The 27,037-nt window shown below is 40.3% G+C and overlaps 1 protein-coding gene across 17 annotated transcripts in view; it reads right to left on the bottom strand.

Annotated features, from left to right (window-relative positions):
- Positions 1-27,037, bottom strand: part of COBLL1 (cordon-bleu WH2 repeat protein like 1) — a 144,206-nt gene that overhangs the window by 71,138 nt on the left and 46,031 nt on the right. For 2 of the 17 annotated variants that reach the window (XM_070731686.1, XM_070731683.1), the window contains exon 1: positions 1,747-1,828. The exons of 14 other annotated variants lie outside the window; for them this stretch is intronic. The gene's annotated coding sequence lies outside the window, so the exon portion shown is untranslated. Of the gene's footprint in view, positions 1-1,746; positions 1,878-27,037 lie in introns of those variants that run through there. One more of the 17 variants, XM_070731693.1, reaches the window with a different exon arrangement.

Below are 27,037 nucleotides of genomic sequence, written 5' to 3' on the forward strand. Positions count from 1 at the left end.
AAAATACTTCTCCACAAAGATTATACACTTGGGATGGCTGGTTTTTTCCTGATTTTTCAGGCTTCCCTGACTACAGGGAAGAAATACATCTGAAATTTGAAACTGCCAGTTCGGCTTAGGACTGTAGTTAAACTATTGTACTTAGACCAGAGAGATCGAAGTTGAGGTCTTTACTCAACCATGGAGCTCACCGGATGCTTTATCTCAGTGTACGTACTTTATAGCCTTATTATTGTAGGAATGCAATGTATACTCACTCCCACATGCACTCAAGAAGAAAGAAAAGTTAGAAACACACTATTAAAATGAATACTTCTGAAAACTGGCATCATCCCTATAATAACCTCAATTGAACACTGCAGGCATAAGGATTCTATAGATAATAGATGCCAAGGCTATCATTTCCCATACCTGATGTTAGTGACAGCATATCAGTGATACTACAATCCCAAAGATATGCCAATTATGTTTTTTTTAGACTGCTACTGTTAAAACATCGCAGTGAACAACAACAAAAATTCTCCTCACTGATCTTACTTAAAATTACTTGTCACATAAATTATATTGTTCAACTGCAGCATTCATTATCAATTCTATAATTTATTAGCAACAGAATATATTCCAACTATTATTCATCGCTTATTAGCAGGTGTTCTAGCTCTATATATTGGTTGGGTGAACATTTTAATTCTATGTAGGTCCATTATTTCACAGGACACCAAAAGAATCTAAATACAGTGTTCCCTCGATTTCCATGGGGGATGCGTTCCGAGACTGCCCGCAAAAGTTGAATTTCCGCGAAATAGAGATGCGGAAGTAAATACACCATTTTTGGCTATGGACAGTATAACAAGCCATCCCTTAACACTTTAAACCCCTAAATTACCATTTCCCATTCCCTTAACAACCATTTACTCACCATTATTACTGGTACTCCCCATTGAATAAGACACTTAGTGATCCTGATATTTATAAACATAATTATTTATTAACAATAATTATTTTTTTGTTATTTATTTGCAAAAATTATTAGTTTGGCGATGACATATGACATCATTGGGTGGGAAAAACCATGGTATAGGAAAAAAACCACGAAGTATTTTTTAATTAATATTTTTTGAAAAACCGTGGTATAGGCTATTTGCAAAGTTTGAACCCGCGAAAATCGAGGGAACACTGTATTGTTTAAAATGAGGAACATTCTTGAAAATAAATACTTTAAAATCATATTGATTAAGCATGCCAGCATAGATTTCTAAAAATGTGCTTATGAATCAATGACATGTTAATATGCCCAAGCTAGATACCCATCTAAAAAGCAAAAATATACTCCTTTTCCTAACCACAAGAAGAGAGTCAGAGTAGCAAGAAAGATCACAAAATGAAGATGAAGAGATAGCTAGAAGGAAATAAAATGACCATGTGCAAGCAAGGAAAAGATAAAATTAAACTTATGACACTCAAAGAAAGCACAAACGCTTCAACGTACAGCCCAATTTTGCACTTGAAAATCAGTTTCCTCTATCCCAGGTATGCTTATTTCCATGTGAGCTTGAATACCACAAGCCAACACAAAATTCAAATAAGGTTTGTTACTGATCTCAAAGAGATAAGAACTGTGTATTCCTTATAAAGTCTATAAAACCTACAACTTTACTTACAACTTTTCACTTTCGGCAATAAAAGGGTAAAACATTTAAAACACAAACACACACACACAAGCCAGAGAAAGACATAAATACCTACCTTTATAGTTTTAACATCTGCATCTAGTCTGACTACAGGTATTTTCCAATAATAGATGTTATAGCAGCACTAACCCTTGCATAGGGCTAGAAACGTATTTCACTGTCACTTTATTGCACGTGGTTCAGAGCACAGTTCAAAGTCCTATTTAAATAAAACTCCCCTGTTTTCTGAATTACCGGTAATGTTTTTGCCTTTATGCCAATTGTTTTCCACCTCTTTGTGTAATCCTTGCAAAATAATTCGAAAATATTTATGAAAGGGGCACGGTCCCTTTTAAATTTATTGTCTGTCTTGATTGACATGACAAAAAAAGATTTTCTCTGTTTACTGTGTGTAAGCAAAGGAAACCCCAAACATTTATTCCCTGCTTCTGATCATTAGACACTTCCACACTCTTCCCACTGCTGAATTCCTGTTGAAAAAGGGTGAGCCAAACTCCCTCCCACATACATGATTTTTTAGGCAAAGTGCTGCAGGAACATCCACCCCATTTCCCCACTCGCTCCCTCCCTGCCCATGGAGGAATACTACAATGCTGATACAGCCCTCGAAGAAATCCAGTTTGAAACACCTGTTTCAAACACCTGTTTCCTAGGAAGAGGAATTTTTAAATCAGGAGGAGGAGGAGGAGGAGGAGGAGGAGGAGGAGGAGGAGAAGAAGAAGAAGAAGAAGAAGAAGAAGAAGAAGAAGAAGAAGAAGAAGAAGAAGAAGAAGAATTTATTAGATTTGTATGTTGCCCCTCTCTGCAGACCTGGGGCGGCTCAGAACAAGGATAGTAACAATATAACAAATCTAATATTTAAAAATACATCTAAAAACCCCATCATTAAAAACCATACAACACAAGCATACCACACATAAACTATATAAACCTGGGGCAGGTGTCACAACTTATATCCTATCTTAAGAGAATAAATGTGAGGTTGTGACTCTCTTTTTTCCCTTTCACCTATTTTCACCTTTCACTATGATATTATGACTCAGTTTCCTCCCTATCTACATATTCCAGCAGACATTTCATAGCTTTGTATGTTATTATTAGGTTTACTTTGAAAGAAGATACAAATGAATACACTTATACAGTGTTCCCTCTAATTTTTTTGGGGGGTGGGCGGAAAAATATAGTGTCTGAGCGGCAGTCCCTTTGGGACTGGGCGGCACAGAAATAATAAATAAATAAATAAATAAACAAACAAACAAACAAACAAACAAAAAACCCACCCTGTTTTGCCTCAGAGAATTTCAAAATAAAATACTGTACTGTACTGTGTGTCTACAACAGTGAGCTCATAATAGGGCAACTCTATCAATATCAAAATGCCACTTAAATAGTTGAGCTAGTTTCAAACTAGATTTTGATTTTCTTTCTCTCTTCCTTACTCCCATTCTTTTTCTTTTCCTTCCTCTCTTTTTTCTATCTGTTTCTCTCTCTTCCTCTCTTCCTCTCTCTCTCTTTCCCTCTCACTCTTTCCCTCTCGGCTTCTGGGCAGGTTTGGAAAACTCTGAGTTGATGATGATTTTTAAGTGAGCAATTGCTCACTGCTCAGCTTAGAGGGAACTATGCACTTATACCTGTTTATACTTATATGTTTATATGTTACGTTTATAATTATTTTCACATACATGCTTGACAAAATAAATAAACAAACAAATAAATAAATTAAATAAATAAATAGATAAATAAATAAATAAATAAATAAATAAATAAATAAATAAATAATTAAATATGTTTGTATAAATATAGACTTTCCCAAGTCTGTATAAAGGATGGGGTTTTTTTCCACTTTGGAACAAATAGGTCCTACACTACCTATAGTTTGAGAAGGAAAGATAACACATAATACATATACAATGGTACCTCTACCTAAGAATGCCTCTACTTACGAACTTTTCTAGATAAGAACCGGGTGTTTCAAGATTTCTTTGCCTCTTCTCAAGAACCATTTTCCACTTACAAACCCGAGCCTCCAAAACTGTAATTGGAAAAAGCAGGAAGAAGCCTCTGTGGGGCCTCTCTAGGAATCTCCTGGGAGGAAACAGGGCCGCAAAAGGCAGATAGAAGCCTCTGTGGGGCCTCTCTAGAAATCTCCTGAGAAGAAATAGGGCCTCCACCCTCCCTGTGGTTTCCCCAATCGCACACATGATTCACTTTTACATTGATTCCTATGGGAAAAATTGCTCCTTCTTACAAACTTTTCTACTTAAGAACCTGGTCACGGAACGAATTATGTTCGTAAGTAGAGGTACCACTGTATTTATTTTTGAAATCAATAGTGTATATGAACCTATCTCAATCTTGTTAACATTCTGTTCATTAAGGGAAAAGACAGCCACCCCTATATTAAGTGTGCCTTCAGACTGCAGCTTGGTCCGTTTAAATATACAATAAAACTGACAGAAAACTGCTCAACATAGTATTTAACATGACATTCTGTTACCATGTAAGTTACAGGCACAAAGTTTAATTGTCATTTAATGTGCCAGTAACCCATGTAAATTAGAAATACTGTAAATGAAAAAATGAATTAATCTGAAATACTGAAGTAATCTATTCAAAATTAGAGGTTCCATTTATATTGTCAGGCCTCCCCCATCCCTTTTTCTGGTTTTTATCAGTGGAAGGGAGTGGTTTGAAATATACGCTGCCCTTGCACCAAATATATACTATCCCTGGGGAAATACATTGACTCTGAAACAAAAGAAACTTGCATTACATTGAAGTAATCTGATTGTATATTATTCTGCATGCAGTGTTATTTTAAGAACAAGCTTTTATTTAAACTGGGTGTTTCTTTGGCAAAGTCATTTTTTTTGTTATTATGGTGAGATTCTTGATTAAAATATGTCATTTGTTTGCAATGCTTTGAAAAGTTACATTATTTGAAGTGTTACAATGCTAAGCATATATATTTAGATGGTGCAGCCCAGCCATCATTCATTTTTTTTAAAAAGTACATTGTTTCCATAGGCTTACTCCATTATTATGGAATTTGGGGCTTGTATTATCTACAGGTTGGGAAAGATTTATCTTCTCAGGATACGTTTGCAACTGAAAACTTATAAAACCTAATCAATTTTTCCTGTAACTAAATATGAATTTAAGGCAGGCATGAAATGCTCCAGATTCGGGCGGGCCTATCAGTTGTCATAGAGCCAGTGGTGATTGCAGCCTTCCCAACCCACCCAGATGCCATCATTTGAGTTCTTTCACCCTCTGCGCATGTGTAAACCATTCTGCGCATGGGCAGAGGGTTCAAGGACCCAAGTGGTGATGTTGAAGCAGATGGGGGAAGCCTCCCACTGCGATTGCTACCGGTTCTATGACAACTGACCGGCCCGCACGAACCGGGAGCATTTCATCTCTGATAAGGTCACCAGATATTTTGTTTCTATTTCATAAAGCTAATAACAAAATCAGTAGCAGAGAATCAACAGAATTTTTCAAGCCAACTTAAAAAAATGACACAACTGTGAGTAAAAAGCGACCTTGCAATAGTTCATTGCAAAATTATGTTTGTGCCATCTACAGTTATTTATTTCTTGGCTGGCTGCCTTTCCTCCAGGAACCTATGACAGTGTACAAAGCACCTCCTTCTTCTATTTTCCCAAAAGAGCAACCCTGCAAGGTAGATCAGACTCAGAGAGTGACTTGCCTAAAGATACCCAGTTAACTTCCATAGGCAAGCATAGAGTTGCAATCTGGATTTCCTGATAACAATCCAGTACTATACCACAATGATTCCCTGTGACTATTTAAATCTACTGATTAATCATGGGCTGTAAGAACTCTAATGTTTGTTTCCCAATAATGAATACGTAAGATGTTGTATTTTTAAAGGAGCTTCAACATCTTATAGTTATGCATATATGAACCGTAATTCAGAATATTTATTTTCTCTATCATATCAGCATAAACATCAAAGGATTAAACATTAGAATTAAATCATTGAAAAGCAAAAATTCAAGTACATGTACTCACACAACAGTCATCACTAGGTATGGTATAATTAAAAGTATCAACCAGCGGTGGGCTACTAGCCGGAATGCTAAATTGCGCTCGCTGCCACGGCTTGTGGGGCCAGCACAAATTTGCTTCTGCACCTGTAGCAGTAGCAAAATCGCGCATGGAGCTGCAAGTGCGCCCATGTTTCAGCATGTGCGGAAGCAAGAAAAAAACCTCACCGAAACACGGGTGCATCTGCAGCTCCGAGCCCGATTTTTCTACCTCCACAGGTGCAGAAGCAAAATCGTGCTGGCCCCACATTCACTTACAAGTCGCGGTGGCGAGCACAATTTATTGTTCTGGCTAGTAGCCCACTGCTTGTATCAGCCTTCTGTAGCTATTAGATAAAATCTACCTTTAGCACCAATTATAGATGCTCTGCTTAAAACATTAGTCTTCCTAATCAAAGCATGTCTTCTTCTTCTTGCCCAAATATTGTGACACAGAATGCTTTCTCTATTCTGCAACAACTTTATAGGGTCTTCCCTCTATAGCAGAAGCCCCCAACCTTTTGGGCATTATGGACTGGTTCTGTGTTTTTCCAGGGACCGGAGAAGACACAATTTCATGTGCTGCCTGCATCTGGTACATGTGGCTTCATTTGTTTGCGTGGCCTGGTTTCTGGAATGCCATGGACCAATACTTGTCCATAGACCTGGATTGGGGACCCCTGCTCTATAGCACAATAGACAAGTATTACACTGTAGCTGCTCTCTTTCTCTTCAGATAATACTATAATTTAAGCCTTTCTATTTATAATTTCACTGTCAGGCCAAAATAACCTTGGAAGCATGTGTACAGATCTTTATCATCGTTTTAGCTTGTTTCCAATTAGGGCTTTCTGGTTTATATTCTGTAATTGTATTATATTGTTGTGTAGGTTTTTCTCTCCTCTCATTGTAGATCCCTTTGAAGAGCTTAACAAAAAGCATCCCAATAAATAAATCAACTGCTGGTAATCCTGACATATCCACTTCAGCTAATTCGAGAACCTACATTAAGCAGCTTTACCATTTTTAAAATAACCTAATTCAGTAATGAAGTAATCTGTTCTACACAATGGAAGTCTGCGTTCATATCAGCTTAACTGCAGTGTTAGATATCTCAATAATAGCAAAAAGCACCAACTAGAGATATTGTTGTTTCAATGGTGTCCCCCCAGTTTCAGTAATTTTAATTCCACTTTATTGGCTTTTAAACAGGCTTTGAAAGGCTTTTTAGCTGCTTTTAACTAATATCCTGGGCTGAGTATTCTACATTTGAACTGCTATTATACATGATTTCTAAATTGTTTCAACTGTACTGTTAATGTATAAACACCTCCTTCCAAATTGGAGAAATGTGGGGTTGTAACACATTGCTACAACTGATTTTTCTTAAAATGAAAAGAATACAATAAGTAGAATGAATAAGTAGCAGAATGCATAAAGGTGAAGGAAGAAGCAAAGAAAACAGGGCTGTCTACAAGATTAACATGTCATAAGTCAATTTGCAAAGATTAGTTTAAATCCTAGCACAGAATAGCAGATTTCATCCATTTGTACACAAAAGGCCATGGTTCACTTTAGAGCAGTTTTTGCAATGGAGATGAGTTGGTATTCAAATAGCATGAATAGTAAATACAGTGTTCGCTCGATTTTTGCGGGTTCGAACTTCGCGAATAGCCTATACCACGGTTTTTCAAAAAATATTACCGTATATACTTCGTGGGTTTTTTTCTATACCATGGTTTTTCCTGGCCGATGATGTCATACGTCATTACCAAACTAATAATTTTTGCAAATAAATAACAAAAAAAATAATTATTGTTAATAAATGATTATGTTTATAAATATCAGGATCACTAAGTGTCTTAGTCAATGGTGAGTACCAGTAATAATGGTGAGTAAATTGTTGTTAAGGGAATGGGAAATGGTAATTTAGGGGTTTAAAGTGTTAAGGGAAGGCTTGTGATATTGTCCATAGCCAAAATGGTGTATTTACTTCCGCATCTCTACTTCGCGGAAATTCGACTTTCACAGGTGGTCTCGGAACGCATCCCCCGCGAAAATCGAGGGAACATTGTAATCTGAAAAATAATGAAGTATTGCACTCTAACACCAATTCCATTTGGTTCTTGCCAGGATGAATACATATCCCAAGCAGGGGTGAAATGTGAAAAATTTCCCGGTTCAGTGGGCTTGGTTTATTTTGTAGGCGTGACTTGAGGTCTGGTGGATGTGGATTCGGGTGGGTGTGGCTTGGTGGTCAGGTGACCGGGTAGGCATGGACAACTTGCAAAGTGTAGTGAAACTCACTTAACACTGCTTTTGCTTAGCAACCAAAATTTTGGCCTCAATGTGCTAATAAGTTAGTCCTTCCTTCCTTCCTTCCTCCCTCCCTCCCTCCCTCCTTCCTTATTTCCTCCCTTCCTTTCTGTCTGCCTGCCTTGCCTGCCTTTTTTCTTTTTCTTTCTTTTTCCTTCCACCTTTCCTTTCCTTATATATCTATCATCTATCAATAGCTACATTTAATCTATATCTATATATCTATATCATCATTTATATCTACCACCATATCACCCTACCCCATCTACCACCCCTCCACCCCCAAAACCCACCAAAACCAGCATGGAATATTAAACAGCTTGGAAAAATGCTTGCGTGAACACGAAGGCTGCAGCCTGCAAATCAAGAAGGCCAGAATAGCTTTGGAAAGAATGTTAAATTTGGGCAAATAAAAAGGGGACATGGAAGGGTTGGGATCCTTTGGCCTCACAGGAAAATTCCCCGGCATGGTGCAGTTCTGGGATGGTGGCGAACCCAGACTAGAGCACACCCTGTCCTCAAAGTGCAGTGGGTCTTCCTCCCCCCCAGCCCCACCAGCATCGCCTTGCCTTCTACTGCTGCTGCTGCTGCTGCTGCTGCTGCTCTGGGGCTGAGTCTGAGAGCGGTTGCAGTCAGCAAAGGCCCTAAGAAAGTAGAATGAGCCAGGCCCCAAAATCAGGAAACAGCAAGCAGAGGTCCAGGGCCTGCTGCCCATGTGCACCATATCTCCCATAGCCCTCTTCCAGTGCAGACTTGTATCCTACCGCATGTGCAGTGCCAAAATAACTGCTTTCAGGGTGAGCGAGTGTCAAACCGGTATTGGGGGGGGGCGTGGCCAGCCAGCTATCGCTAATGGTTCAGCAAATCACGGGCAGCCATCGCTACTGCTCTACCGGAACAGGTCCAAACCAAAGCATTTCACCTCTGACCCCAAGGTTCTTTCTGTCCTCCCCACTCCCCTAGCCTTAGGAAAGAATCTGCTTTTGCTATTCATTTTGGAGATAAAAGATTAAGAGAGAATAAAACTTGGTCTGAAAACCCTGAGAGCTTCACTGGTAGTCTTTGATTTACGACCAGGTACTTAGCAGTCATTTGAAGTTATGACAAGCCTACCAAGGGCTACTTAAGGATTCAAAGTTTCTATGGACACCCACCCGCTGCAATTACATGGTTGCACTTTGGATGCTTGGTAACTTTACAGCTGTTTGCAAAATTTTGTGGTCACAGGAACATGATTCACGATTTTCTTTTTGCTGGAAACTGGAAACTGTTTACTTCCAGTTTCCAGCAACAATGGATTTGCTTAACGACCCCTACAATAAATGTTGAAAAATAGTGACCCATTTAACAACCAGCACAACTTACAGCCATAATTCTTAGCTCGATTTACAGTTTTAAGTCAAATACTATCTGGATCAACTCATACTATTTATACATTTCAGTCAGCATTTCACTGGCCAAATGCCACCCTCTCAACTTTACAAAAGCTACGGTAGGAAAAGTCTGGGTTGAATTATATTAAAGGTCTGACTGTATATAAGAGCTATTTTATACATTCCAATGTCCAACTATAAATCAGCATCTAGCAGATCTTGGATAAGCAGTTAGACTGGTGTTATTTTTATGAGAAACTCCTTGGGAATTCCAGGGTGTTAAGTCTGGCAAGTGAAGAGACTGGATGCAGGCTTCATACAACAGTTCTTTATTCCAACTATATACAGATCCAGCAGAGAGCCAGTCTGACAGCTTGCCCTTACATAGGGAACTGTCAGATGGCTCAGCCAATCAGCAACCAGCATTTTCCCTGCTTAAACAGAGAACCTGGTTGTAAACAGGTATTAATGACACAGAGCTTTACACTAAATTAGAAAATCAAAAAGCATTATGGAAAAAAAGGCAGTGGCAACCTGTTGATGCTAAGAAAACTATTTGGATATGTCCATGAATTCCTGACAGGCTGAGTTGAATCCAAGAGGACTTTACCATTACCTGCAGTTAATCAGTATCTAAATTAACAGCCTAGACAAATATTTAATCCGGTTTTATTCTTCAATAATACAAATCAGTTTATTTGGCATCTGAAAATATTCTGCAAAGTCTCTCATACAAATACAGTATACACATTTTTCATTTTTACTCTCAGAGCCTGAGGGTAAAAACAAAAACAGAGGCAGAAAAACAAAATGATGAATTAAATCAAGTATCGTGCCAATAGTGACTCCAAATTGGGAGAGCCACCTCTTTTATTTTCCAAGAATTACGATAACATTACGAAGCAGCCATGCTTCAAAGCAAACAACAAGTTTCCAGCATAGGAATTGGCACACTGTTCTCAAGTACGCCAGAAGTATATCCCCTTTCTATTTTTGATCTAGAAGAATTGCCTGTTTAGCTCACTGCACAGTGAATTAAGCTTCTGTTGCTTTCATTGCTGGGAGAGCCATGAGCACAAGTTCCAGTGGTGCAGGACTCCCTCAGACTGTGACTTTCATTTATTTTATTTATTTATTTATTTATTATTTAGATTTGTATGCCGCCCCTCTCCGAAGACTCGGGGCGGCAGTGGGTGTGAGGGCAAGAGGAAGCACGGCAGGAGGGTGGCTAGCCCGAGCGACCACAGAGCCCGAGTGCAAAGGCTTATTATTATTATTATTATTATTATTATTATTATTATTATTATTATTATGTCAATACAACACAGCAAACGAGATCACTATGCTGGATTTTCCCAAGCACCTAAGACTGAGTGATGTAGCAGCGAATTATGTTTGCCGATCCCAGTAAAGCGGCCTTTTGCAATTGACAGATGGAGATTTCGTAAATTCCAATGGTTTTCAAATATCCGCTGAGATCCTTTGGCACTGCGCCCAGCGTGCCAAGTACCACTGGGACCACTTTCATTGGCTTATGCCAGAGTCGTTGCAGCTCGATTTTTAGATCTTCGTATTTCACTAATTTCTCTAGCTGCTTCTCCTCAATTCTGCTGTTCCCTGGGATTGCAATGTCGATGATCCATACTTTCTTTTTCTCCACAATCAGGATGTCTGGTGTGTTATGCTTCAGAATTCGGTCAGTCTGAAGTCGGAAGTCCCACAGAAGTTTTGCTTGCTCATTTTCAACCACTTTTTCGGGCTTATGATCTCACTAGTTCTTTGCCACTGGTAAATGGTAGTTCCAAAGAACTGGAGGGATCATAAGCCCGAAAAAGTGGTCGAAAATGACCAAGCAAAACTACTGTGGGACTTCCAACTTCAGACTGACCGAATTATTATTATTATTATTATTATTATTATTATTATTATTATTATTAATTAGATTTGTATGCCGCCCCTCTCCAGAGACTCGGAGCAGCTCACAACAGCAAAACACAGTACAAATCTAATGATTAAAAAACAGTTAAAACCCTTAATATAAAACAGTCATACATCCCAGACAAACCACACATAAAACGGAATGGCCCAAGGGAATCAATTTGCCCATGCCTGATGGCAGAGTTGGGTTTTAAGGAGTTTGCGAAAGGCAAGGAGGGTGGGAGCAATCCTGATCTCTGGGGGGAGCTGATTCCAGAGGGTCAGGGCTGCCACAGAGAAGGCTCTTCCCCTGGGTCCCACCAGATTACATTGTTCTGTCGACGGGACCCGACTCTGTGGGACCTAATTGGTCGCTGGGATTCGTGCGGCAGAAGGTGGTCATATGACTGCCTGGTGCATCTAAAGGAGATCTTAGCTCTGACCGCTACCTGAGGAACAAACGGCATGGCTGATGACTTGACAAGAGTCGCTGCTGTCTTTAAAAGCGGAGCCCATGGCCCCTTCGCAGTCTATAATCCAGAAGAGGAGGGGAACAAAATCACCCCAGCCCTGGGAGATGGAGCAGAAGCCTTTGCAGCCTATGCCAGTGGGCGCAGGCCCACACCTGCCAATGAAATCAGAGCGAACCTCTCCGAAAAACAGCAATTTTCAACTCACAACTGTAGGAATCCGCAGTCGGGATGGAAGCTCAATTTTACCACATCCATCCTGCTGAATCAAAGATGGGTCCTAACAGGGCAGATCCTGGGAGAAAAAGACAGACTTGGTCCTCATTGCTGAGTGGATGAATACAACCCATCCTGACTGCTGACTCCACCCATGATGGAGAGAGTATAAATTGATGGACCTCAAGATAACCATAAGTACTTAACACCCATAGATATCAGAAGCAAAGTTCTGAAGTATGATAATAAAGAAAACTGCGTTTAAAAATACTCTAGTTTAGTGCATGTACTCATAACAAATAAGACATTTTTTTAATTTGTTGGGGCTTGCTGTATACATGCATAATGTCATAGTGTGTCTGCTTCTTTTAGAAGTGCCATACGCAATCAATTCCATTGTGGATAGAAAGATAGGTCTGCATTTCATTATACAGTATGTCAAAAATATGGCTTAGCCATAATATAGCCTAATGGTAAATAAGGACCAGAGTTGACTATCACTTGGACTAAAGGAAATTGTTGATAGAAAACAATAAAGCATTGCTTTATTCACAAGCCTAGTTGAGCTGTGTTTAAAAAACAACAACCTGTAGTCATACAAATTGCTGGGTCATAATGAAAACTTGGAGAGCCACCAAGAATGTTACACCAATGTGAGGAAGAAAACATGTTCTGTGAAGTTCATGAAGGGGATTTAACTCGGGCATTTTCCAGTTTAGGAAAAGTACAATTTTTTTGTTATCTGGATAATTATTTGTTTCAAAATTCTATTATATAAAATTATATTATACATTTAAGCAACAGAATATAACTCCAGGTATATCAAGCTTCTGTGAAATCAAACTGACCACTTAGGAAGCAACACTGATCGACAATCAACTTCATTTTGTTGTTAGCACATTCAACTTTGTACAGAACAAAGTATTCAATGAGAATATTTCATTCATTCAGATCTAGGACATGTTATTTGAGTGTTCCCTTTATTTTTTTGAGCAGTGTATAAAATTAATAGTTTAAAACAGCAGTAATCCTTCATTCCCCTCTCATACATTCACTTAAACTCCTAACTACCAACACATTCTTAACATTCCACTGGAGAAAACCTTTATCTTGGATCAAACAAAACATGGAGGAATCCTAGAGGGGACTAGCTAAAGGATCTTTTTGAAGCACCTGGTCAGAAGAATCCATCCACTCAAGCAGAATAATCAAAAACCTTAAAAACTGGTAATTCACACAAGGAAACATGGTTATGCTGTTCGGAAATATGAGTACTTGACCTTTATTTCTCATTAATGATTTGTTAAATTGCAGTAACGGCAAAGCATTCTTTGAACCTAATACTTCAATGTGTCAGAACAAGAGAGCAGAAAGGGTCAGGCATTGGTCATTTGCAGGACAATTAAATTTCCTCCTCCGTTCTGATTGTCACAATCTACGAAAATCAACTTCTCACATAAAAGCAGATTACTAAGACACAAAATGGCACCTGCTTGCAAACCTGATGCTAGTAAATTACACCCAGAAGGCTTTGGGTAAGTCTGTTTCCACTCTCCAGAACAAACAGAGGAAAAACAAAAATAGTTAACAGAACTTTGCAAAGACTTACACAGTTGTCATTATCTGAAAGCACGGGAGTGTGTAGCAGTGTGACGTAACATGGCACCAATACAGAATTCTAGATACTTGGAACAATAGGCATTATGCAAGTGACCTTTCAGTTCTGCAGTCGGGCCCTTCCTTTGATCTTCTCCCAAACTCCATGTGTACGAGCCAAATTAGTTCAAAAGGAAACCTGAGGACTTTGCAGTGATAGAAAAGGGAGAAAGAACAGGTACAACTAGCAGATGCCCTTCTGCCAGCAGAATGACCCATTTGATGCAATTCATGCCTAGGTGAACAGATCCTGGACTTTATTCTCTTCGTTTTGAAGCTAAACATGTTGCTGCAAATTCTAACTCAGAGTTTGTAATTAGAGCCAGAAACTGGCTTAATAATAATTACGCCTAATACTCAGAAATTCTTAACGTTGGTGATATATGGTTCACCCCAGTTATCTCAGAAACGGGAATCTACACAAAGGGAATCTAAACACAAAACACATTAGCCATAAAGCAAATTAAAGCTAAGAAGATAATTCAAAGCAACAAATATTGTTGGAGAGGGGCATATCCCCTGGAATTCAGAATGCCAATTATAACAGTTAAACACTTTCTTATTGGAAATATAGCCTTTAACCTGCTACTCCAGAAAAGCCAGAATGGCAACTAAAAGCGTTCTGATTCGGAAATTAATGGTACCACCTGCTAATAATTTTCCTGCCCTAAATAAACAATGCAAATCTGCCAGATTTATAGAATCACTTGCCAACTGATTCAGAAATTTTTACTATGAGGTTTGTAGCCTGTTAGTACCTAAATTAACTGAATATAGTGATACCTCATCTTACGAACCCCTTGTCATACAAACTTTTCGAGATATGAACCCGGGGATTAAGATTTCTTTGCCTCGTCTTAAAAACCCTTTCTGTCTTACGAACCTGAGCCCGAGTTCGTGCGCTCTCTTACTGCGCTTGCGCTCTTACTCACAGAGGGATTCCCCTGCCTTGTGACTGGCCCCAATGGGATTTTCCATTCGTTTCCACACCCGCCAGGATTCCCCGCCAGCCAAAGTGCCTGGTCCAGATGCCCCCCTTCCTCATCCATCTGCACGGCGGTAGGAGAAGTGCTGAAGGGGGGTGTCAGGCCAGCCCTCCTGCTCCCCCAGCCAAAAAAGCAAAGCCTTGTCGCCACTGCAGCCGCCAAAAGAGGCTTAAGCCTCCTGGTCCTCCCCGCCCCTTGCCCGTGGCCTGCAGAAGCTGCCTCCCAAGCCCTCTTGCCCGGCGGGAGGTGAAGCGCTGGGGTGGGGGGTGCCAGGCTAGCCCTCCTGCCTCCCCCCCAGCCAAAACCCAAAAGCCTTGCTGTAGCCGCTGCAGCTGCCGCAGCCGCCACAAGAGGCTTGAGCTTCCCGGTCCTCCCTGCCCCTCGCCCGTGGCCGACAGAACTGCCTCCTGAGCACCGGCGGGAAGCGAAGCGCTGGGGGTGGGGTCAGACCAGCCCTCCTGCCTCCCCCCAGCCAAAAGCCCAAAGCCTTGGTGCCCCCGCCGCAGGCACTACACAAGACTTAAGCCTCCCAATCCTCCCCACCCCTCACCCATGGCTGGCACAACTGCCTTGTCCGGCAGGAGGCAAAGCACTGGGGTGGGGGGTGTCAGACCGGCCCTCCTGCCTCCCCCCCAGCCAAAAACCCAAAGCCTCTCTCTCTCTCTCTCTCTCTCTCACACACACACACACACACACACCTCTTGCTCTCTCACACACACACTTCTCGCTCTCTTACACACAGATACGCACCTCTCTCACAGACACACACAGACCTCTCCCTCTCTTACTGATCGCGCAGGGAATGAAAGGGGTGCCTCCAGTCTGATTCATCTCACAGAAGAAGGTGGAGATCGGAGCTGGAGGCGTCCCATTCATTACCCGTGATCGGTTTGCTTTTGTCTCTGTAGCCAGTACTGCTGAGGTTATCTGGGGCTGGCGGTGGCAGCTTTGAGCGCTTATCCCAAATCCAGGAGTTCCCCGCAGATTTCAGACACTTACATTTTTGTCCAGCTCAATGTTTTGTCCAGCCTTCCTGGCTTTGCAGCCAGCAGCAGAGCAAGTGAGCCTCAGGCCTTAAAGCAGAGAAGCTCTTCGCTACCGCTTTTGCCTGGTCCTCCATGGCGGGGGGGGGGGGAGACCCGCTCACTCACTTGCTCTGCTGCTGGCTGCAAAGACAGGAAGGCTGGACAAAAGATCAAGCTGGACAAAAATGTAAGTGTCTGAAATCTGCAGGGAGCTCTTGGATTTGGGATTAGCCCTCAAAGCTACCTTCTGACGTCAAAGGGAATAGGGGGTGGCAGGCAGAGGGAAATCCCCTGCCCCACTCTCCCAGCCTCTGCACCGAAATCCCATGATGGGATTCTGGGGGCGGGGCTTTGTCGTCATGGAGACATCACTTCCTGGCCAGCCGAAACGGGGAGGAAGGAGCACCTCAAGCAAAAGGAGGTGGGAAATCCCACGATGGGATTCCCCACTCTCCTCCAGGGCGGCAGCATTTCACAGCATGCGACCGAACGCCAAACCCAAGCCCGAACTTTGCCCGAAGTTTTTAAAAAATTCAGGCTCGGGTTCGGCATGCCGAACACTACAAACTTCACACAGATCCGAACTTTGCAAGTTCAGTTCGCCCAACACTACTCCTGATGGATCCATCCGCATAATTCTACATATTTGTTAAAGGCAGCCCTACCCCATACATATATACTACATCCAGATCCAAAACCTTGTATTTCTAAACCAGGAGTGTCAAACTCACCCCTGTCGCCATGACAACATCATTTGACATATCAGGACTTTCCCCCTTCGCTAAATGGGATGTGGGTGTGGTTAGTGCATGGGCCGGGACTTTGACAGCCCTGATCTAAACCCTTCATAACTATATATCACTATGGTCTAGGTTTCCATTTTCACAATCTGGGAAGTGTCCCTGCATCTCTTTAGAACTGCAAAGTAAGGCCGTTTTCACCAAGGGCTATTGCTCCTTTCACAACAACACTAAGATGTAAGTATTAATTGGCTATAGCTCTTTCTGTGTGTGCAGTTCTTAAAATTACAACCACTCTCTTAACAAAACCTAAAAGATAAATAAAAGACACAAGTCATTCTACTACCAAGAGGCATCTTCAAGGGAAAGTAAGGGAGGTATGCAGGGTAGCAAACCCCATTACTTTTTTACATGCTAAATGACAATGTTCACATATAAGAGAGTAAAACTTTCTTTGTGACATCTATTTTTGGTCATTTTTATGACAGCATCAGAACTGAGGACACCTCTGATTCCACAATCAATGCTATCCATACACAGCAAGGGTGGGGAATGATGACCCTTTTATGACTCGTGGACTTCAACTCCCAGAATTCCTGAGACAGCAAAATAAATCTTTGGCCAAGTAGGCCAAGTCCTTTTATTTCCCTTCCCCGATAGCAGCACAGTTCTACAAACTGCAGATTTTGGTAAAATAAAGATACCTGAACTAAGCCTCATCTCAATTTCCTTTTTCCAATCAATCCTTCTGTTCACAGATGAGTTGCAAATATATTAAGCCTTAAATATGAGTCTGAATGGAATGCTTTTAACTTCTAATATTAAAAGATATAATAAGTACTTCTAAAGGGGAGTTTATTCAGTAAAACAGAAAAGAACTAAAATTAAAATCATCTCAAAAAATTGGTCTGACTCTTTTCTGTTAAAGGAAATACCTCAACATGTTAACAACATTCTTTCACAATAAACTACAGTCGTGTGTTTGCAAGATTTATTTTTTTAAATGCTTTTTTAACTTTGTCTTCCCAAAATTATTAAAAAACACAGAGAAACAGATCTGCTTCCAAAATACACACACAAAGCATGCTCTTGCTTTAACATATTCCAAAACTTTCAAAGTTTCATGCAATGAGGTAATTGAGTTAAAATGTGTCAGAACATTAGCTAAACAGCAAACTTCTTCTAATTCTTCCTATCCCAAGGGGCAGCTGTTCTGAAAAGTAGAATGTCTTTGCTCAAAACAAAAAAATTCCAAAGCTCAGTGCTGGTGGTACTGACTGCCAACTCATGGCTTTTAAAAAAGAAAAAGTCTGCCAAAAAAGTTGTGAAAAATTAGATTCTAAGCTGACAACTCAGAAACCCACACCCTTTGTAGACTACTTTGCAAACAGAAGGCTCAGCAAAGTACTAACTGGAGTTACAGTATTTGAAAGAAATCTCAAGAAAGATAAGGATCATCTGGTAGATGAAGGGTGTCAAACTCATGGCGTCTCAGCAGTCTCACGTGACATATCTATCGAGACTTTTATCCCCTTCACTAAATTGAGGGTGGGTGAGGCCAGCATAAAACACTTCGGGCCTACAGGCCAGGAGTTTGACAGGCCTGTGGTAGATTAATAACAGGAGTTCCTGACCAGCAGTTCAAAGGCCTGATTCCTCCAATGACATCAAGAAGTCGTCCATCTAACTTCTAGCATATTTTTATCAGATCAAAGGTAACATCCACAAATGTCAAAGAAAATACTGTATTACATTCAGTAGGAGTCCCACTGTGAAAGAGTATTATAATTTATTTATTTATTGGACTTATATGCCGCCCCTCTCCGTGGACTCGGGGAGGCTTACAACATTTCAATAAAAATACAATATATAAAACACTTCTAAATCCAATTAATAGAAATAATTAAAAGCTAAATATTTAAAAAACAAACATTCAAATACATGCTACCATATCCTACACATTCACTGGGCAGAGGCTGGGGTCTACTGACCCCAAGCCTGACGACATAAATACAGGCCTGCTTGCTTTACAATATTTATTTTATTTAAAAGATTTACCTAGTCCCCCATCTTATGTATCATAATCCTGGGTAGCTACAACAATAATAAAACAATAAGAGAGAAGAGTCAAGGGGAAAGGATGCTATGGAAAAAGTATACTACTAGGTCCCAATAGATGGCAATATTTAAAGAAAGGGGCATGGAGCATGTCCACCCTGTCAGACCTGATAGAATAGGTAGATATACTTGGAGAGACAGTCCCACGCCATTTGATGCTTTAAAAATGATAACCAGCTCCTTGAAGAACATCAGAAAAGAAGTGGGAACACAGTGTTGCTCCCATAGCAGCAGTAAAAACATAGACAACACCTCATGAGCCTCTGCATTCTGGATAGTGTTCAGGGGTAGCCCCCCCCCCCCCTCCGTAAAACATTACAATCATACAAACTGAAAATGATGGGACTGTGAGCAGTTGTGATGAAGTCCAGGAATGGGTGCTACTGGAATATAAAATAAATCTATGCAAAGTCCCTCCGGCTACAGCTGCAAAATACTCCTTGACGGTGAATCTTAATTAAAATAGATATACTGTATAAGGGTTCTTTCAAGTCATTTGGAGAAATTAGTATTCCATTGGCTCTCTCAAAATGAAGTTTAAAAATATTCCATCAAATTCAGACAGAGGTGGATCAGAGGGGCATGTCAATTCTATACTAATACTATACTTATACTGATCTTAAATGCTGTTTTTTGCTATGAAATACTTTTTTTACATTGTTTTCTTCAGCAAATTACCTTTCTGGATTACTGCAGTGCTGCATGAAGATGATTAGTTCCATCTTTCCAAACTACTTAATATAGGTCAGGTTGATTTTTTAAAAATAAAGAGAATGATTAAACTCCTGTATTCATGAGTTAGAATGAATGAAATCCAACTATTCAATCCTAATGCCATACTTATTTTCTTTTATTATGCATATATAATTTAGATATCATTTATTAATATTTTATTGCAGTTATTGTTTACATGACAAGGTAATAGCCATTTACAAATGTAATGAATTTAACTGAACTGAGTTGAAGTTTAAGGTCAGCAATGCTTGGTGCTGTCTAGACATGGATCCTTGTATAGTACTTGTATTAGCTGTAGAGATGGGGTGGGTGGGCTGAGAAAAGTAACCGAAACAAGCTCCCTTTTCTCATTCTGTATTTTGCTTTGCTGATAAGGAGCCAGGCAAAGATAATAGTTTTGCTTGTTGTGAAGGAAAGAAAGCCTCAAAACCTCCAAGATGACTTGTCAAGATCAGAAAGGATTCCAAGGAGAAGAATTTGAGCCACTGAGCATCTGGCTGGCAGCTCGAGACCCGCACAATAGCTAAACCGGATTAGGCAGCTTTAGTGGCTGTTGAAGATAAAAGAGTTTCTTTCAGTTTCTATCCAGGGTAAAGATGGCTGGTAAATCTAAAATGGGCTGAGCAACTAATTCCAATTAGGATTTATGAGATTTGGGTGAGACTAGAAGAAGTGTTAGACTGTATAAACCTAGACAGAAGAATGCTGAAGGGAAGAAGTGACCATGCAGCTAGGTTCAACTAGAGTTGAACATGTCACAAGCAGTAGTAGGTTCTAAATTAGATTGCCACCAGTTCGTGCGCGTGCTCCGGGCAGAGCCTCCCGCCACTGCCGCTAGCGGTTCTAAGAATGGGTCCAAACCGGGAGCAACCCACCATAAGAAAAAACAACATCAAAGTTTACCTGCCTGACACAGCTGCCTATCATTTCTTCAGCTTAAGAACAGATAGTACAATGCCAATCATTAAATAAGCCATTTCCTTAGATCTAGAGAGGTAAGTAGAAACACTGTAGTATCAGTCTGGAGGTGGGAAAATGCCTACTAAAGAATGCAAGCCAGTAACTGAAGTCAGTGAAATGTGAAACTATTTGCACATTCTGATGAGACTTGGCTTCCACCCAAACAGCTTATTTCTGTTTTTTATTTCTGAGTCAAATAACAGATAAATCTGAGAGCAATGTGGTCTTGTTCTGCCCCCACCAGATCTTAAACCTATCACTTTAACTCTGGTAATGATTTACTTTAATGAACAAAATCTTCAGAGCATGAAACAGTATTTTTATCCTGGCCTACTTTATCACTTTTATGTATCACATATGGGAACGGATTAGAAATCAAGGACCTACTCCTTGTTCAAAAGCGAAAATGATTCTACAGTGTTAGGCTTCCTCTTTCCATGTAACACTGCACACAAAGAGTCCACAAACAGTTGTGAAAACTACACAAGCATGCACACCTCAAGTAAAATAAATACATATTGTAATTCAACTCGCCACCATCCCAGACCAAAAGTATTTTCATTTGCTTGTACTGAACAGATAAATTAATTTGCACATCATCTGCATTTACTGGGTTGTTTCATTTTTTTTCATAGGGGCTGGAAATAGTAACTGAAGTTTAGGGCACTTTTGACTATTATATTGTAAGCTGATAATCAATATCTGCCAAGAATGTACAGTATAGAATGTCTTGTCTGGTTGATATGACTAAGCCAGTGGTCCCCAACATTTTTTCCACCAGGGACCAGTTTCAGCAAGACAATTTTTCTATGGCCCGGTGGGGGCGGAAAGGGGTGTGGTTGGGGGTGGGATTAAGCATGGGGGTGCTGGTCCTCCCCGCCCCTCTTTCCCGCCATCGCCCTGTGGCTGGCAGAACCTGCCTCCCAAGCCCTCTTGCCCAGCGGGAGCTAAGCGCTGGAGACAGGGGGTCAGGCTGGCCCTCCTGCCTCCCCCCAGCCAAAAATGCAAAAGCGCCCCGCGGCAGAAGCCAAAAGAGGCTTGAGCCTCTCGGTCCTTCCCGCCCCTCTGTCCCGTCCATCGTCCTGTGGCCGGCAGAACCTGCCTCCCGAGGCCTCTTGCCCAGCGGGAGGCAAAGCGCTGGAGGGAGGGGGTGGCGGCATGAGGGCCGGCAGCTGCTGACTCCACGGACCGGTGCAACATGCCCCGCGGCCCGGTACTGGTCCGCGGCCCGGTGGTTGGGGACCCCTGGACTAAGCAAACCTACTTATTATTTATTTATTTATTTATTCAATTTCTATGCCGCCCTTCTCCTGAGACTCTGGGTGGCTTACAACATATTAGAAATCTACATAAAATTACATTCTAAAAAAACCCACAGTTAAAAACTAAACAAACAGATTCATACGTCATACATCCTACATTTATTCATTGGGCAGGGCAAGATATCAAAATTTCAATGGCCCCAAGCCTGCTAGCTGAGGTGGGTCTTCAGAACTTTGCAGAATCAGTTTAATCAGTTTAAGGAAATCATTATTTACTCAGCTTCTGTTTATCTAAGTTAATTAAAACTCTTATGTTTGTCTAAGGTAAAAAGTTAATTAGACATTCTGTTTAGTTAGCAATCACACCTTGATATGATTTGTCTTTATACTATGTGTCATACATTTAGCATTGTAACTAAATGAGTAAAGTTAATCTTTTATACTTGTATACACAAGAAATTTATTATTAAAAAAATAAACACGTCTGGGAAGGAAGAGGGTTCTGAAGATGGGGCAATTCAGCTCAGAGAGATTTCTTCCTAACTTGGACAAGCTTTGCTCAAGAAATCATGTCTATAATTCCTATCTTATGTGACATTCTATGATTCCTATCTTATGTGACATTCACATGATCTATCAGTCTCTGAACTATATGCAAAAGTATTGGGGACTATTCTTTGCCACAACTTCTAAGATGATATTCAATACAGATAGTCCCCCTTAATGATCACAATTAGGAATGGCAACTCAGTCAGTAAGCAAAACTGCTGCCAAGTGGAAAATCATCTGACTATGATGGATTTATGGCATCACTTCCTCTTCAGTCGTTAAGTAAAGTGCCACAGTCATTAAGTGAAACATCATATAAAGGCAATTTGCAATTTTACTTCTGCCTTTTCTACTACTAACTCAGCTTGTTGCAAGCCAAAGGCAATTAAGTGACTGCAGGATGCTGCCACAGTTGTAAATGTGTGCCACTTGAGAAGTATTCAAACAATGATCACATGACCATGGGACAGTGTAATGATCATAAATGTGAAGACTGCTAGTAAAACTTTATACTATCCTAACTTTGGTAGCTAATTAAGGCAATTATTAATGAGGACCTCCTGTGATATAGTATACAAAGCATTCTCATGGGAAGAAATGGAAATACGGTCGTGCAGGCTACCATAACATTACAGGTAGGTTTACTTTAGTCCTGCTCCCTAGATCAAACTGAAAGTCCACATTTGACTTGCCATTCCAAGTTGCCATTAATCAAAATTAAGGAGCTGGATCAGTGGTTCCCAATCTTTTTTTGGCCATGCCCCACTCAAGCATCTCTAAAATCCTGCCCCCCTTCCCATGACATATAATTCTTGCTACTCAAAAAGTGAACTCTACACATGCAGAGGAAGCCTAATAAGTCATTAACTTGGTTTAAACAAGGCTCCAATTGCTCCCATTAAAAATCGAATTGCCCCCCTGTGGGGCATGGGAAGTATTGGGAACATTGGGAACCACTGAGCTAGATAGACCAACCGTCTTCAAACTTGGTAACTTTAAGACTTGTGGACTTCAAATTCCAGAATTCCTCAGGCACCATGACTGGCTGCAGAATTCTGGAGTTGAAGTCCATAAGTATTAAAGTTGTCACCTTTAGAGACCGCTGAGATAGCTCATTTGAAACTATCTTACATCATTATACTGAGAATACAAACAATAACAAAAAGGTCAACATTTTTATGCTCAATTATTTTCATATTTAATTTGTAAAGAAAGCGTTTTTTGGTTTCTCCAAGATCTATGGTACCTTTCTTTCAAATGGAGGAAATTTCCCTACAAAACAAAATCCAAGGTTATGCATTATAAAGGAAGATCTAAGATGGGTCTCATATCCCCTTAGCAATCATGTGGAATTTCCAATAGGCATTAATGCTCTATGTGGGTAAAACACAAACACAAAAGGTTGTACATTTTCCTATTCATTTTGGAACATTCCCATAAAAATTTTTTTTTAGGATTATCTTATTTTTAGAGTATAAGACACATCTTTTTCCTCCCTAAAAGAGGCCGAAAATTTAGGTGTGTCTTATACTCCGAATGTGGGTTTTTCAAAGCTTTTTTTTTTCAGCCCTAACTAGGTACTAACAATCTTCCAGTTTTCTTACTCCCTACGAAGAAGGCTTTTTCCAACCCTAAATCTTTGCAGGCTTGTTTATATTCCTACTCCTTCTGAAAAATATTTTTTCAGTCCTAACCAGGGGATAAAATAATGTGCTGAAGCTGAACAGACTAAGGGCACTAGCCAGATGAATACCTGGTAGGCAGATTTCCCCCCCCCCCCTATTTTCCTCCCCCAAAACTAAGGTGTGTCTTATACTCTGAAAAATATGGTAGTTAATTCTAAAAAGAACAGTTGTTTCCATACATGTCCAACAGAGCAAAAAATTATGAAAGCAAGACCATGGTACAGTACATTGATCTGTGTAACATTCTTTTCTTCATGCATTAAGAATATAAATTAAATAAAGCATTCACCAAATATTGGTCAATATTTTTTTTTTTAATGCTTGTTCATTAAAACAGAATTCATTCTGTATCTTCCCTGTGCTATGCATGTGATATTAAGTAGCAGATGCAAATATTTCCATTTCAGAAGGTTTTGTGGTTTTTAATTTTAGTGTTGGATAGGCAGTGATGGGCTACCAAATTTTTTACTGTGGGTGTGTCTTATGCATTTTGTTTCAACATCTTTCAGTGCATGTTTCTTTCTTTCTTTCTTTCTTTCTTTCTTTCTTTCTTCCCTTCCTTTCTTCCTTCCTTCCTTTGATTGATTTCTATGCTGTCCTTCTCGAGGCGACTCAGGACGATGTACAACAATTGAGTGTTCTGGGGTGGAGCTCCATTTTTGCTACCCCACTACTTTCCCCCCTGTCCAGGCAGTAGCCCACTCCTAATTATCTACTATATAAAGTTTATGTACACACACGCACACACAGCTCTTCTAAAATTATACACATTCAACCTCATTTACTGTGATAGGAAAACATACCCAGAGCCCACCTGAGCGTACCTGAGCGTACCCATAGGAGCCAACCACTGTGGATAGGTCTCTTCAGGATACCATGAACAGCCAAGTAAATGAACACATCAATCCTCACTTAAAACACAAATGACATGCCTCAAATTATCATATTTTGGACTTATTTTATAAAGACCAATTTCCATTAAAAAAACAAAATGTGGAAAAGGTAGAAGAAAAAGACAACAAGAGGATGATCAACAGCAAGTTGGATGGGTTCAATGGAAGCATGATGGGTACATTGCTTGGAATCTGAAAGACCAGGTGGGGACATATCAACCTGGGGAAGGTCTGCCTACGTCAGTTGCTAAGAATCAATATTGATTGAGAACATACACTCCATCAATCAAAGCTGTTCAGAAACAAAATCTGACTCAGGAAAATACATATACAGTACATATTCAGGAGGAATCCAATATTGTATTACAACAAAAATATTCACATTAATGTACCTTCACTTCCTCTGTATTGTGTTGCCCTCCACAAAGGGCTTGCTCCTACAGGTCTACCAACTTTTGTTGAGTTTCCATAATGTGGCAGAGAATAAGAAGGAATTGTTCCCTTCCTATTCTTCATAGGGAACCAGTTTTGCTGTTAGAAGAAATGTATTAATGTAATATAACTGAACAAAATTCTCAATGGCGTGATTCTGAATATTATTTTAAACAGGCATACAGTTTCATTAAACATAAAATGTCATGATGAAACAGAAGCTTAATATATGATGTGCTACTGTTCTGCTTAGTCTCCATTCTATGGTTTTTTGAAGATGAACAGTAAATAAACTCAAATGTCTGACAAGGAGCTGCTTCCAATTAACTGTAATGTGATCATAAGATGAATAAGAATGCCGCTTAATGCCTACCATATAAAACCAACTTAGGCAGACGCTTCAGATGGAAAACTCTGTGCATTGCATGCTCATGCCAACAGGATGTTTACAACAATTTATCTGCCTGTAACATTTCAATTTTAAAAACTAGGGGAAACAAAGAACAGCATTACAATTTCAACTAGTACTTTTGATTTCAAGACTCTTTAATCAAAATTCCTTTCTAACAACCTGCTTCAAATACCCACCACGCTGCTGAATATACAATATGGAACAGCATGCTCTTGTTTGGCCCAAGCAGCAAAATGATTTGATTGTCTCTACCTGATAAAGGTAAAGGAGGAGGGGTGGGCTGCAGGCAGGACGGGGTGGAACGCAGTTCCACCAACGGAAATGAAGATGCGTGCACAGCTCCAGCTGATCAGCGGCTGTCACTTCCTGGATTACTGGTCTCCGCTTGGCTCTCCTTTTCCCCCCCTACTGCTGCTGGTGCATTTGCACTCCTTGCTTTTTTCCTCTTTCCTCCTTCCTGGCCTCGGACGAGATTCCCTCTCTCCTGCTCAGCTCCCCTCCAGCCTCACGTGGCCACCTCCTGCCTGAGGTGCAAGCAGAAGGCATGGGTGGAAGCAGCGCTGGCAGAATTTATGCTTCTGGCAGTACCTGTTAACCTAGCTACCCAGCCTGAGGCAGGGGGCGACCCAGAAATGAGAGCGCGGAAAACACGAAGCAAATTGTCACCCCAGCAAGCAACACTGGTAAGGTTGTAAGTCGAGGACTTAACAGTTTACTTGAACGATGATGATTGTTCAAGCCACTCCCACCTGATCACATAGCCAGCAAGCCACTCCTACCCAGTCACATGACCATTAAGCCACACCCACAAAATAAGTCATACCCACAGTGTGACAGTAAAAAATTTGGCTGCCCATTACTGTAAAGGACCAATTACAACTGTTTGTATGAACACTTTCTACTAAAATTAAGACTTCACATTAAAGTAACAGAAAATAATACTCTTATACAGCTGCAGAATAGGAGACCTTAAAATCTAAAATAATAGTGGTTTACTTAGCAGGACAAAAGGACCAATAACAAAGGAAGTCGATCAAAGCCAATAGACAAGACTATTCCAAGCAGCAAAAGCTCAGCAGGCTCCCATCTTTCTCATCACCTGCTTCCTGCGACTTCAAATTAAGGATTCCAGGAACTGAACCAGGAATCAATGCAATGCATGAGGAATGTTATAAGGACAAAAAAAACCCCAGAGATGTATATTCTGAGACCTCCTAAAACAAGACGTGAAACAAGCAGCAGGGATTTAACTCAATGTCTTGCAGGGAATATCCAGAGCAATGGTAATGACACAACAGTTGGCATGTGTGTGGTTGGCAAAATTCTAAGGCACTTTGGACAGGGAGAAGGAATCTTTCCTAATGGAAAATGTATTAAAGAGTGTCTATATAGACAGTCTCAATTTAAAGTCTCAATAAATAATGTGTCTGATAAATGATTTTTCCACAAACATCTCTAAATGTGGGGGAGGGGACAAAATGAGTGGAAAGATCTGAATTGGAGATATTTGGTTTGAAATCTGAATTAAGCTTTTATTATTTATTAGGAG

Source organism: Erythrolamprus reginae, chromosome 1 (genome assembly GCF_031021105.1).
Source record: "Erythrolamprus reginae isolate rEryReg1 chromosome 1, rEryReg1.hap1, whole genome shotgun sequence".
Classification (NCBI taxonomy): Eukaryota; Metazoa; Chordata; class Lepidosauria; order Squamata; family Dipsadidae; genus Erythrolamprus; species Erythrolamprus reginae.